This window comes from Schistocerca gregaria, chromosome 10 (genome assembly GCF_023897955.1).
Source record: "Schistocerca gregaria isolate iqSchGreg1 chromosome 10, iqSchGreg1.2, whole genome shotgun sequence".
NCBI lineage: Eukaryota > Metazoa > Arthropoda > Insecta > Orthoptera > Acrididae > Schistocerca > Schistocerca gregaria.
This window is the reverse complement of record NC_064929.1, coordinates 142,981,985-142,995,052: the sequence shown is the minus strand read 5'-3', so window position 1 is coordinate 142,995,052 and position 13,068 is coordinate 142,981,985. Positions and strand designations below refer to the sequence as shown.

At 41.3% G+C, this 13,068-nt stretch overlaps 1 long non-coding RNA gene and 1 pseudogene across 1 annotated transcript in view; both read right to left on the bottom strand.

The window, feature by feature from the left end:
* LOC126293613 (uncharacterized) overlaps positions 1 to 13,068 on the bottom strand; it is a 394,209-nt gene that overhangs the window by 376,132 nt on the left and 5,009 nt on the right. The window lies entirely within an intron of this gene.
* On the bottom strand, positions 5,153 to 5,270 carry LOC126293848 (5S ribosomal RNA; annotated as a pseudogene).

Below are 13,068 nucleotides of genomic sequence, written 5' to 3'. Positions count from 1 at the left end.
AGAGAGAGAGAGAGAGAGAGAGAGAGAGAGAGAGAGAGAGAGAGAGAGAGAGAGTGCACTTTCTATGGCTTACCATGCCGAGTTACCGATAAAAACGGAACCTGCCTCTTCCTTGCAATGCCCCAGCCGGGACGTTCATTAAGCCATCGTCTGAGCCTCGATAATGAGTTTAAGAAACCACCAGAGTATTCGCAAACCGCGAGAGAAGCCGCATAAAAATTCTCGCCTGAAAGGCAAATTTTTTCTAATTTTATTTGAAGTAAACTTGAGCAATAAAAATTACTGGGCAGGTGAAATGAAATTTTTCGTGTTCTATGGCAACCGCAACGCTACAAGAGTCTCGTATTTTCTCGTTTGCTGCGCGCAAAATATTAATCGTACAGAAAAAATGAATAGAACATTTTAAGAGAATTTAATGTAGTTAAATTTTTCTTTGGGGTACGTTTTCGATAGAGGCCGTAGTTTTCGAGTTATTCCAGAAAAACGTACGTAAGTGACGTTCAAACGTGTATCTCTTGAATAACTAAAAAACAGTGGCCTTCAGCGAAAACGTATCCCAATACAAAATTTGACTACATTAAATCTCCTACAAAAAGCTCCTGTTCATTTATAAGGACTAATAGTTTGCTTGTAGTGATCAAGGGAGTATGAAAATCTTGAACATGGTATTTGAAGGTGCCGCAGGCTGCAAAAATCCCAGCACTACAGGGAACTGAATCGACCTGTGTATTCGGTGACTCGCTGTCGTCAGGAGACTGTACAAAGACTAGGAGGAGATATCACAAAATACAATATGCAGGTAAACCACATTACAGTTGAAACGTTTAATCGTACCATGAACTCGAATGGATATAAAGTTCCTCCTTACAGTTGACAAGCATTTGGGCAAACTGAAGGATAAGGACACACTGTGTCCATGTACACACAGGCTCATAAATTAAAAATAATGCTGATACATGGTGAAACAACGCTCTGGTGGGCGGTTTGCGGTCTTAAATCACCCCGGGGTATGACCATGCGGTGCATTTGACCTGCGGTCGTCGCACGGTGGCGCTGGCAGCAGTCCACATACGCAGAGGTGTGTTGGTGCATGTCAGTGTACGGTGCAGCGAGTAAGTGCGCAGGCGTTTTCAGAGGTGCTAATGGTGACTGTGTGTTGAAAATGGTTCACATAACGCATATTGATGACGTTATGAGGGGTAGAATGCTAGGCCGACTGGAGTCTGGTCAAACACAGCAGGTCGTAACAAGGGCCCTCTGTGTGCCACAAAGTGTGATCTCAAGATTATGGCAAGGATTCCAGCAGACAGGAAACGTGTCCAGGCGCTACAGTACGGGACGTCCACAGTGTACAACACCACAAGAAGACCGATATTTCACCACCACTGCCCGCAAATAGCATCTGTGAGGCAGTGATATATGGACTGACCTGCCCAGAGTAGCCACCTCAACCCAATGGAACACCTCTGGGATGAGTCAGAACGTGAACTTTGCTCCAGGCTCCACGGCTTAACATTCCTACCTTCTCTAGTGGCCCATGTCAGTATTCACTAACAGGTGCCAGATACTGTCGAACAGACGGTGTGTTTTTGCTGGAGGAAAACGTTCACCAGGTGCATACTTAGATTTATTTTATTTTACCGTTCGAACAAATTGTGTTGAAGCACATTTTAGTAAGACTTGGTTACGTCGCAATTAACCGCGAATTATTTTTTCATTTTTATCGTCTTGTAGAGGAGTTCCAATAATGACAGCTCGCTCCTTCGAAACGTTTAAATTCTAGTTGTTTGGTATAGTTAACACTAAGTTTTACAATCGCGATCTTGTATCCATCATGGATAAAATCAGGGCAACATAAAATAAGCACTAATGTAAAAATTGTAATACTATTCAAGAAAAAGCCTGAAGGCCATACATATATATTTATGAAAACTAGCTTAGAGCCAATTTCTTCGCTCGTGTAGACTGTAAGGCCTGCACTGATTGTTCTTTTTTTCTTTTTTAAATGAAATTCTTATGTTGTTCGCAAATTGCAACACTTCTAACACGCTAATTAAGGCCGTGGATGCACTGTCTTTTCCCAATGTACTTCTGACCAAAAAGACATTCTGGTAATAGGCGTCTAAGATTTATGTTAATCGTGCTTTGTCTGTGTTCTTGTGATATTCCCATTGAATCTTTCATTCCCTGACACAATTTCTTTATTTCTAACACAGAGGGCCGGCCGTGGTGGCCGAGCGGTTCTAGGCGCTACAGTCTGGAACCCCGTGACTGCTACGGTCGCAGGTTCGAATCCTGCCTCGGTCGTGGATGTGTGTGATGTCCTTACGTTAGTTAGGTTTAAGTAGTTCTAAGTTCTAGGGGACTGGTGACCTCAGATGTTAAGTCCCATAGAGCTCAGAGCCATTTGAACCATTTAACACAGAGGTGAGATATGAGTTTACATAGATTTAGCTTTAAAATTTGTTTTAATATATAGAAGTTTTTTTTTAAATTTTTGCCGCTTTCTAGCTAACATCGCAAAGATGTTCGAGTTCACATGAGGTTCCTCTTCGACGAAATGTCTTGGTTCAAACTCGAGTCGGGTTTGAACCGTACGTGTCGCATTGCACGCCCTAAATTAGCCACTTGTGACCCTTTGGTTAAATTGTCTGGCTGACGGCAAGTTTGCTATATACATGCTCAGAACCATTTGAACTATTTACCACATAGGCGAAATATCAGTTTACATAGATTTAGCTGTAAATTTTTTTTTTAATATATCGAAATATTTTCTTAAAATTTTGCCGCCTGCGAGCTAACATCCCAAAGATCTTGGAGTTCACATGAGGTTCCTCTTCGTAGAAATGTCTTGGCTCAGACTCGTCTAGGAGGTGAACCGCACATGTGGCATTACACACCCTGAACTAGACAATCGTGATTGAGTGTTGTTGTGTCGTCGTCGTCGTCGTCATCATCATCATCATCATCATCATCATCATCATCATCATCATCATCCATACCCATTACGGTTGGATGAAGGCAATGGCAAACCACCTCCGCCAGGACCTTGCCTAGTAAAGGGTGCGGGTCTCCCGCATCGTCCCCTACGCTCCTCGGAGTATGGAACTTCATCATCATCATTATCATGATCATCACAATCATCATTATCATTATCATCATCATCATCATGAAGGGGTGGCAGTGAGTAGAGCCGTTGGTGTTCGTGGAGTCACAACAGCTGCTCTCTTCATCGCCACCGCCGTCCACCCTTATGGGACAAGTGCTTTGAAGATCTTCATACCCTGCCCGAAACCCGTTAACCATTGAAAATAAATATGGCGATCAAGACTGTTTTCAATCAGTATTTTCGCCATAAAGCACACTCTCTCCATGAGAAACGTACTCAAAAGATTCTAATACAATGCAGTCAGAAAATATAGCCATTTATGTCGCATAACGTGATACAACGTTTTGGTTACAATGTATACGGTACATCTCGTTGACACAGAAACATGAAATCTGGCAAGAGGCAAGGTTTCACAGTGAGGGAGAAATCAGAAAATTGTTAGTTTGCAACTAAGCACATATCACAAGAAAAAATATTTCTTTTGTCATTTGTTATGAAAGTTCAAAATTCAAATTCAGATTTTCGATAAAGTTTTGAAATTTCGTGACCGATATATAGGCAACAACAGGAAAAAATAAAGATTCTCTACCCCCGGGATGGATGAACGCACTATATACGAAGTTCAGTTTGTGCGGGACCCCTCAACACGGGAGTCCCACTTCCAGCTGGCCAGTGTTTTCTTTGTGATACGAGCCTCAACGATTGTGTATCAGCCAGCCATATGGTCGCAACCGTTACGACCGTCTCGTGTGTTGGTATCAAGTTAGGATTACAATCGAGTGAATAGTGAGAGGTATTTAAATATTAGTGCGTGTGAATCATTTGATTTAACTTACTTTTTGTGCTGTCTCTATGCTTCCATATCTGTACGGAGAAAGGACCATCTGCTTGCTGAATTAGATAAGGATAGGTTTTTTGAGTGTGATGCATTTGAAGTTCTACTATTCGTTCAAGAACGATCGAAATGATGAGTACTTACTTGTGCCTTTGACTTCCAATTATCTACAAACCGACCGCTGCACATTTGAGCGGAGGACGTTCTTGTATAATTTCAGAACAAGTTTTTGGCTGTGTCCCTTGTGAAAGTTTGCTGTTAATACAAGATCAATCCTACGTGATGAGTAAATATTTCTGACATTGACTTCCAATCACCCATGTTATGTTGGGTGCATGCTCACTGCAGATCGATCAGTCCAGTAGAATTTCAATCAGGCTAAACGATTCATGGTTTGAACTATTTGCTAGGATGTACTGATGATTTATATGAATTTTATAGCGTGCTTTTATGTATGCTTGACCTCCACTTGCCAAATTTTATACCGAGTGAGGTGGCGCAGTGGTTAGCATACAAGACTCGCATTCGGTAGGACGACGGTTCAAACCCTCGTCCGACCATTCTGATTTAGGTTTTCCGTGACATCCCTAAATCGCTTCCGGCATATACCGGAATGGTTCCTTTGAAAGGGCGCGGCCGATTTCCTTCCCCATCCTTTCCTAATCCGAGGTTGCGCTCCATCTCTAATGACCTCGATGTCGACGCAACGTTAAACTCTAATTTATTCCTCTTCCCTTTTTGTGATATGTTCAAGTTAGGTACTGATTATTTCTGCCAGAGCTATTCAGTGTCTTCCCCCGTCCACCTTCCCAAAGTATTATTATTAGAAAAAATAGCCATTAGTCAGCGTATGGATGGCATGGGAATGAAAGTTAAGGGGACATTGTACGTAATATGCCGCCAATGTTAAATTATCGAAGTATATGACCCATTATCTTGCAAACTTTTTAAAACACCAAGTTACAATTTTCCATAATTATTGAATGCACCTTTCTGGATACATAGAAAAAAAACACTCCGTCTACCTCAAGTGGACCATAGGGACCATCCGACCGTCGTGTCATCCTCATGGAGGATGCGGATAGGAGGGGCGTGGGGTCAACACACCGCTCTCCCGATCGTTATGATGGTATTCTTGACCAAAGCCGCTACTATTCGGTCGAGTAGCTCCTCAATTGGCATGACGAGGCTGAGTGCACCCCGAAAGATGGCAACAGCACATGGCGGCCTGGATGGTCACCCATCCAAGTACCAGCCACGCCCAACAGCGCTTAACTTCGGTGATCTCACGGGAACCGATGTATCCACTGCGGCAACGCCGTTGCCCTAGATAAATTGAACTAGAACTACTATTGAACTTGTATTTTGGGGTATGTTATCTTTTTTTTTTTTCAAACACTCAATTTTTTGACAGAGTTTTGTATATAAATGAACACAAAAACAAAACAACTCAGGATATTTTAATTATTTTAGTTCCATATGTGTTGGATCTCACACTTGGCATGCTGTGAATATTTAATACTCTACCATCACAACTTTTTTATAAAATGGGTAATTTGTTGAAAAAGATGTAGTTGAGAGATATTTAGGTTTAAAACTTTTTTTATTACAAATTCTTACACAGACTTGCATTTCTGCGTCTTTTATGCCTAGAATTGCCCTGGCCCATAGTCCGTGTCTTCTTCATTGTCACAATAGCCCAGTGCTTGCCTCCTCCTTTTCTTTCTTGCTTCTTTTGTCATTTGCTGAGCATCTAACTCTGCTTCACGTACACGAAGCTCATCCAGTTCCCTCACTCCATTAGCTGTGTTCTGTTCAAATCATACCCCTAACTTCTCCAGAACCTTAAGTCTTCCATAGTTCCCACCATTAAAAATTATTACAGCATCAGACACTGCTAACTTTAGAGTCATAATGCCAACAAATACATTTTTAGGCACACGACACCACACATTTTGAAGGACTCATTCACATTCTGGGTCTTCCCATGTGAACACTTCTTTTGTAGCTTAGGATTTGCCCAATCTCTGTAAATATGTTTGATTGCCTACATCACTGCCAAAGGAAGAGAATGTTTATGTGTAAATTCATGCAGAGTGCCAGAAAATTCAGCTTGCCTTTATTTACACCAAGTATTTGGTGGAGGCAGACGCAAAGCATGACATGGCTTTTCATCGATTGATATTCGATGAAAGAAAGTGCTCCACACAGCCATTTTCATCTTCTCTAAATTGTCACAGTCATCTCCTACGGCCTTTCCATAACATTCCTGTAATTCATTTATTCCTTTGTCCATTAGCTTACTATAAAAATAGCCCATAATCACACTACTTTCAAAGAAAACTAGCATCAGAAACAAAGGACTGATTCGTTTATTCGTAATACCAACTTCTGAGACGTAGCAGTAGGCACAAAGCAAAGCAATTCACAGCCTTCTAGACTGTGTAGTTCCCAAGATACGACTGCTCAACTATGGCGGTATATGCGTAGCCACCAAATCTGACAGTCACACGTTAACATTCAAAATATTATTTGAAGGCCTCACAATCGTCTCATTTTAATGTATTATATACCAAAATGTTCAGGAAAGTCCAAAGTACATTATGGAGTAGAAAACAGACAATGTCAAATTTCAACGAATTCCACGTACGATGTCCCCTTAAGTATGGAAAACACCTTAGTTCTGGAAGCAACATAATTTTCGTCCCAATCTCGTGCATAGTAACGCTCGAGACCGCTTAGATTGAGATACTGAGCGCTCTTAACGCACGAAATACACTGACGCAAAAATGTAGCAATACCAAAAAAATTGGAGTAATGATATTTCGGGATTACATTTGGTTCTAGAATATTTTAAAAGAACTTTATAAATCAATTACCATATTTTTAAAACTACTGCATAGGTATCCTAAGTGGCGGAAACTTAATAGCCCTCAAAAGTGTCCCCTATGGATCGACAGAATAATCAAAAGATGGTGCTAAATGTAACAAATAAATTATCGATGAGAACTTTATTATTAAAAACTTTCAAAGAGCTGTAAAACATAAATTTTATTTATTCCCGGCCTTAGCACAAATTTTCACTCTCAGCTTCAGTCTATGTACATAAAATTATATGTTGGAGACCAATAAAGTCTCTGAAATTGTCATTTCATTTGAATAAAAAAAATTTCTCCTCCTTCCATTTGGCGATCATAGTGCTAGCAGCGCTCAAATGTGCCTTCTATGGTACATAAAAATGTTCCTAAGCATAAAGTGTAAAACATCGGGACTTTAATACCATTAAATTCAATCAATGTTCGGCGAGGCGCAATAGTAACTCTGCAACCACCAAATAAGAGAACTTTGGAAATTTCTACGTTTCTTTCAATGTTTAGTGATATTAGATCCCTGATTCTTTTAAACGTTAGGAACGCTGTTGTATATGAATTATTGCAGTCCATAGAGGACACTATTCGGCACTACTGGCTCTATGATCAAATGGAAATAGGAGAAAATATTTTTAGACGTGGTAAATATCTTTTAAAATTTTTCATAATAATTTATTCGCAGATATTTCATTTGGTACATTTAGAAACATCTTTTGTTACCACAAAAAGCATTTTCGAGCACTACAAACTATGCACCAGTTATGATCCCCACAAAATAATTAAACAAAATTTTTGTGATACTTGTTTTATAACGTTCTTTTAAAACATTTTAATCATGTTAAGTTCTTTATCAGTGCTACATGCTATACGTAGGAGAATCTCTCTGCAAACATAGGGCGCTTTTCCAACGCTGTAGGTACTGCATTTCACTTCTCTAAAGCCTCTGGAGGATGGAGTATGACTCGTTACGACAGTGGACTTGCAGTTCAGCATACGGCAGGTTACTTTGTAATTGAATCAGATAGTTTGTTGCACAAATTTGTATTGCAACTAATTTATTAAGAATGTTGAATCTTTCTAAAGTCAAATTCTAACTATTTATAACCTGCACGAAGTGTAATTATATAATAATTATTAATAACTTAATGTTCCACAATAGTGAAACTTCCTGGCAGATTAAAAATGTGTGCCCGACCAAGACTCGAACTCGGGACCTTTGCCTTTCGCGGGCAAGTGCTCTACCAACTGAGCTACCGAAGCACGACTCACGCCCGGTACTCACAGCTTTACTTCTGCCAGTATCCGTCTCCTACCTTCCAAACTTTACAGAAGCTCTTCTGCGAACCTTGCAGAACTAGCACTCCTGAAAGAAAGGATATTGTGGAGACATGGCTTAGCCACAGCCTGGGGGATGTTTCCAGAATGAGATTTTCACTCTGCAGCGGAGTGTGCGCTGATATGAAACTTCCTGGCAGATTAAAACTGTGTGCCCGACCGAGACTCGAACTCGGGACCTTTGCCTTTCGCGGGCAAGTTTGGAAGGTAGGAGACGGATACTGGCAGAAGTAAAGCTGTGAGTACCGGGCGTGAGTCGTGCTTCGGTAGCTCAGTTGGTAGAGCACTTGCCTGCGAAAGGCAAAGGTCCCGAGTTCGAGTCTCGGTCGGGCACACAGTTTTAATCTGCCAGGAAGTTTCATATCAGCGCACACTCCGCTGCAGAGTGAAAATCTCATTCTGGAAACATCCCCCAGGCTGTGGCTAAGCCGTGTCTCCACAATATCCTTTCTTTCAAGAGTGCTAGTTCTGCAAGGTTCGCAGAAGAGCTTCTGTAAAGTTTGGAAGGTAGGAGACGGATACTGGCAGAAGTAAAGCTGTGAGTACCGGGCGTGAGTCGTGCTTCGGTAGCTCAGTTGGTAGAGCACTTGCCCGCGAAAGGCAAAGGTCCCGAGTTCGAGTCTCGGTCGGGCACACAGTTTTAATCTGCCAGGAAGTTTCATATCAGCGCACACTCCGCTGCAGAGTGAAAATCTCATTCTTCCACAATAGTATTTACTGGTTCCTTATGAACCGACTTTAGGCTTCTTAGGCTAAAGTCAAAAGTGAGTGATACTTCGACACACGAAAATAGTCTATTTTGCTTATTTTCGTTCGCTTATGTCGTATGCTATTATATTTTGGGGCAACTCTGCCCATTCTACAAGGATAAAAATATCCTTGTAGAATGTCTCAGAAACCGGCGGTTCGGGCAATAAGTGGTGGGAGTTCACGAACCTCTTGTCGACCTCTGTTCACGAGTCTGGGTATTTTGACATTGGCCTCTCAATATGTATATTCCTTATTCTCGTTTCTTGTTACCAATATTAGTTTATTCCCAAGTATAAGCAGTTTTCACTCGGCTAATACTTGGCAGAAATCAAACCTGCATTTGGATCCGACTTCCTTAACTCTTGTGCAAAAAGGTGTGCCGTATACTGCTGCATCCATTTTCAATAAGCTACCCAACGAAATCAAAAATTTTAGCAGTAATCCACGCTCTTTCAAATCGAAACTGAAGATTTTCTTCATGGGTCACTTCTTCTATTCTGTCGAGGACTTCCTTGAAAAATTAAGGTCATTCTTATTGTAATGATGATAGCGTTTACTTAAGCTTATGGACTGACTTTCTTCAGGTTCATGAACATTTATATTTTCTGTAATTTCATGTACTGGCACGTTCCATGACCTCGGAGATTTGCTCCTCAATTTGGTCCTACGTAACTTGACTTGTAAATAAATAAAAAATAACAATGAAACAACTTAATGCTAGACATATAGTCCACGTAAATATTCAAGATCCACTTTCAGTATGTCTAGTTGTTTTTCGGAAATATTGGATTTCGGAACACATTTAATTCCCTTATTTAAAATTTGGAATTCTTCCGAACACAAATTTAATGACAAATTTAATGACAAATTCTGCGAACTGTTGACGTTTAGTGGTTACTGGAGCTCATTTCAGTTGAGATGACTGTTCGATTTGAGATTTCTCGCCAGGAAATTAAAATCCAGGGAATATACTGCAGCGTTTTGCACTAGGAATACTGTTGCTTACATTTTGTTCAACAGTGAAGATAAGATTCCACCTTTAATCTGTGTGGCAGATTATTTGTAGGTCAATAAGGCAGAGCTATAACTACTAGACTGACTGAGTATGAAAGGGGTTGAAGACTGTAAAAGGAAGATGTGAAAGCTGAGGTTAAACATAAACGAACTGAAGAGAGAAAACTACCTTACTTGAAATTCTGGGAATGAATAAACACCAATGAAAGAATATCGACCTGGTTCTTAATGAACAGCTGCATTACTCACCTGTATTAAATAGCAGCTAGTTATTACTCCTCTCACCGCTAACCTAGGTAGCTCATTATAACTGCTCCACACCAACATTCCATGGACGTTTTTATTCCCCTCCCTTTATTCGGTCTTTTCGTCCCGTTCACCGTTTTGTCCATACAACGTAGTAATCTGAGCTGTTAGTTGTAGAAAATTTCTGTTTTATGCACTCACGTAGTTTTAATATTTGAATATACTGTAATGTAAGGTTTATTTGTTCGATGTCTCTTTCGGTATTAATCATGCTTGTGTTTTGAATCGATGTAGTCATAAAAGTCACATCTTTGTACTGCATTCTTTGTACAGCTGTAAATTCTCACCAAAGTTGTATGCACTATCTGTTCAGCATTAAGTTATCTGACGATGGCCTAAGAAGCCGATAGCCTGTCGATAACGAACTAACAAATATTAGTGTAGAACATAAATACTTTGTATTCCAGTTATTAACATCTCTATGTTCCTCCAAGAACTGACAGAAAATTCTATAAATATTATAAAATAATTTTTGTTATAGATTGTCAGCTGGCCCGAAACCGGTCATACGGAAATAAAGCAATATGGAGACTGAATTTGGACACTTTTTTCCCTTCCGTTTCCATTTACGTCTGAAATGGGCTCAGAATGGTTGATCAGAAGCCCCTCTGCTTACTGTAATTAGTATAATCTTGTCTTCGCAGTCCCTAAGAAGGCGAGACGTAGGTGTCCGTAGTATAATCCTACATTCCCGACTTGAAGCTAGGTTCTGAAACTTCCTAAGTAGGCATTCTCTGAATAGCTGTCGTCCGTCTTCACGCGCGTGCCAGCACTAGATTCTCAATACATCACTCAGTGCTCTCGTATGCGTCAAAGAAACCTGTTACCGCCCGTGTGAACGTTCAATATCCGCTGTTAGTCCTATTTGGTATGTGTCACACACACCTGACCAGTTCTGTAGGATGGATCGCGTTAATGTTATGTCAGCCATCTCTTTTTCATACTGATTGTATTGTCCTAGTATTCTACCAACGAATCGAGATTTGTCACCCAGCCGGCCGCTGTGTAGAAGCGGTTCTAGGTGCTTCAGTCCGGAACCGCGCTGCTGCTACAGTCGCAGGTTCGAATCCTGCCTCGGGCATGGATATGTGTGATGTCCTTAGGTTAATTAGATTTAAAAGTGCTAGGGGACTGATGACCTCAGATGTTAAGTCTCATAGAGCTTAGAGCCATCTGAACCATTTTTTGCCACCTACTCTATTTAAGACTGAGTTCATCAAGTCCTTCCTCTTTGTATCCCCACAAATTGTTGCGTCTATATATATGTACGAGCTGACTGTTTTCAACAGTTACTCAGTGATGCTAGTTGTTATTAGATTCGTTTTTTGCGTTTTCTGTAGTGAAAAATTTTACGTATCTGAAAGGAAATTTCTTATCTTTGCACCACACAGTCTGTATATTTTCCCAGCTTCTTTCAGACAGTATTCCATTCTAGATACAAGTTGACAATATTATTGCACTACATGAAATAAAATCGTCATAACGTCTGAAGGTTCAAATTGTACAGTTGGCTGTGGGGCTTGATGGGAATTAGTATCCACTCTATGGTTTGGTTTAGCGAAGAAGCTCACTTTCATTTGGATGGGTTCGTCAATAAGCGAAATTGGTACATTTGGTGGAGTCAGATTCCGCATTTCACGGTCGAGAAGTCTCTTCACCCTCCAGTGGTGACTGTGTGATGTGCAGTATCCAGTCATGGAAGAATCGGTGGGTTATTCCTCAATGGCATGGTGACTACCAACGGTACGTGAAGGTTTTGGAAGATGATTTCATCCCCATTATCCAAAGTGACCCCGATTTCGACCAGATGTGGTGCACGCAAGACCGAGCTCCACTCCATAGAAGCGGGAGAGTGTTTGGTGTTCTGGAGAAGCACTTTGTGCACAGCGTTGTCGCTCTGCGGTACCCAGAGGCCGCTGGCATGGGCCTGGATTAGCTCCCATATTCTCCGCATGAGAACACATGCAACTTCTTTTTGTGTGGCTGTATTAAAGACAAGGTGTACAGGAATAACCCCAAAACCATTGCTGAGATGAAAGCAGCCATTCAGGGGTCATCGACGGTATCGTTGTTTCGACACTTGAGCAGGTCATGCACAATTTCGCTATTCGCCTGCACCACTCCATCGCCAATGACGGCAGGCATATCAAACATGTCATAACCTAAATCCGAATATATGTAATGACGTTTACACGTTTAATAAAGGGTGTGCTTGCGCCGTAGTTTGCAATTAATTTACGTTTTTTTCCATATAATTCAATAATTGTCACCCTGCGCCCAGTGACTTCAGAAAGTAAGTTACGCATTGTGTTAGAAGAGTGACGCGTTATTGTAAGAGAATACAAGTTGCGGATTTGCTGCAGACTCAATTCTGCTTCAGTACGGATAACAGGTGCTTCACAGTGTGCGAGGGAAGTTCAAATGGCTCTGATCACTATGGGACTTAACATCTGAGGTCATCAGTCCCCTAGAACGTAGAACTACTTAAACCTAACTAACCTAAGGACATCACATACATCCACGCCCGAGGCAGGATTCGAACCTGCGACCACAGCAGCAGCGCGGTTCCGGACTGAAGCGCCTAGAACCGCTCGGCCACAGAGGCCAGCGCGAGGGAAGTCGAGCTATACGTGGAACGCCCTACAGAGTTGCAGTTCGCTGTACAGTACTATTCCTGTGGGCGATACGTCCAAATCGCCCAAAGATTCTGCACGACATTCTGGCGGTATACGCACCAAATGCAGTGTCTTGTATTGCGGTAGTGAAATGGTACCAACAGTTCGACCAAAGGAAGATATCACAACGAAAATCTGAAACGACGTTCACAGTGGTTCTTGAATGGCTACAAG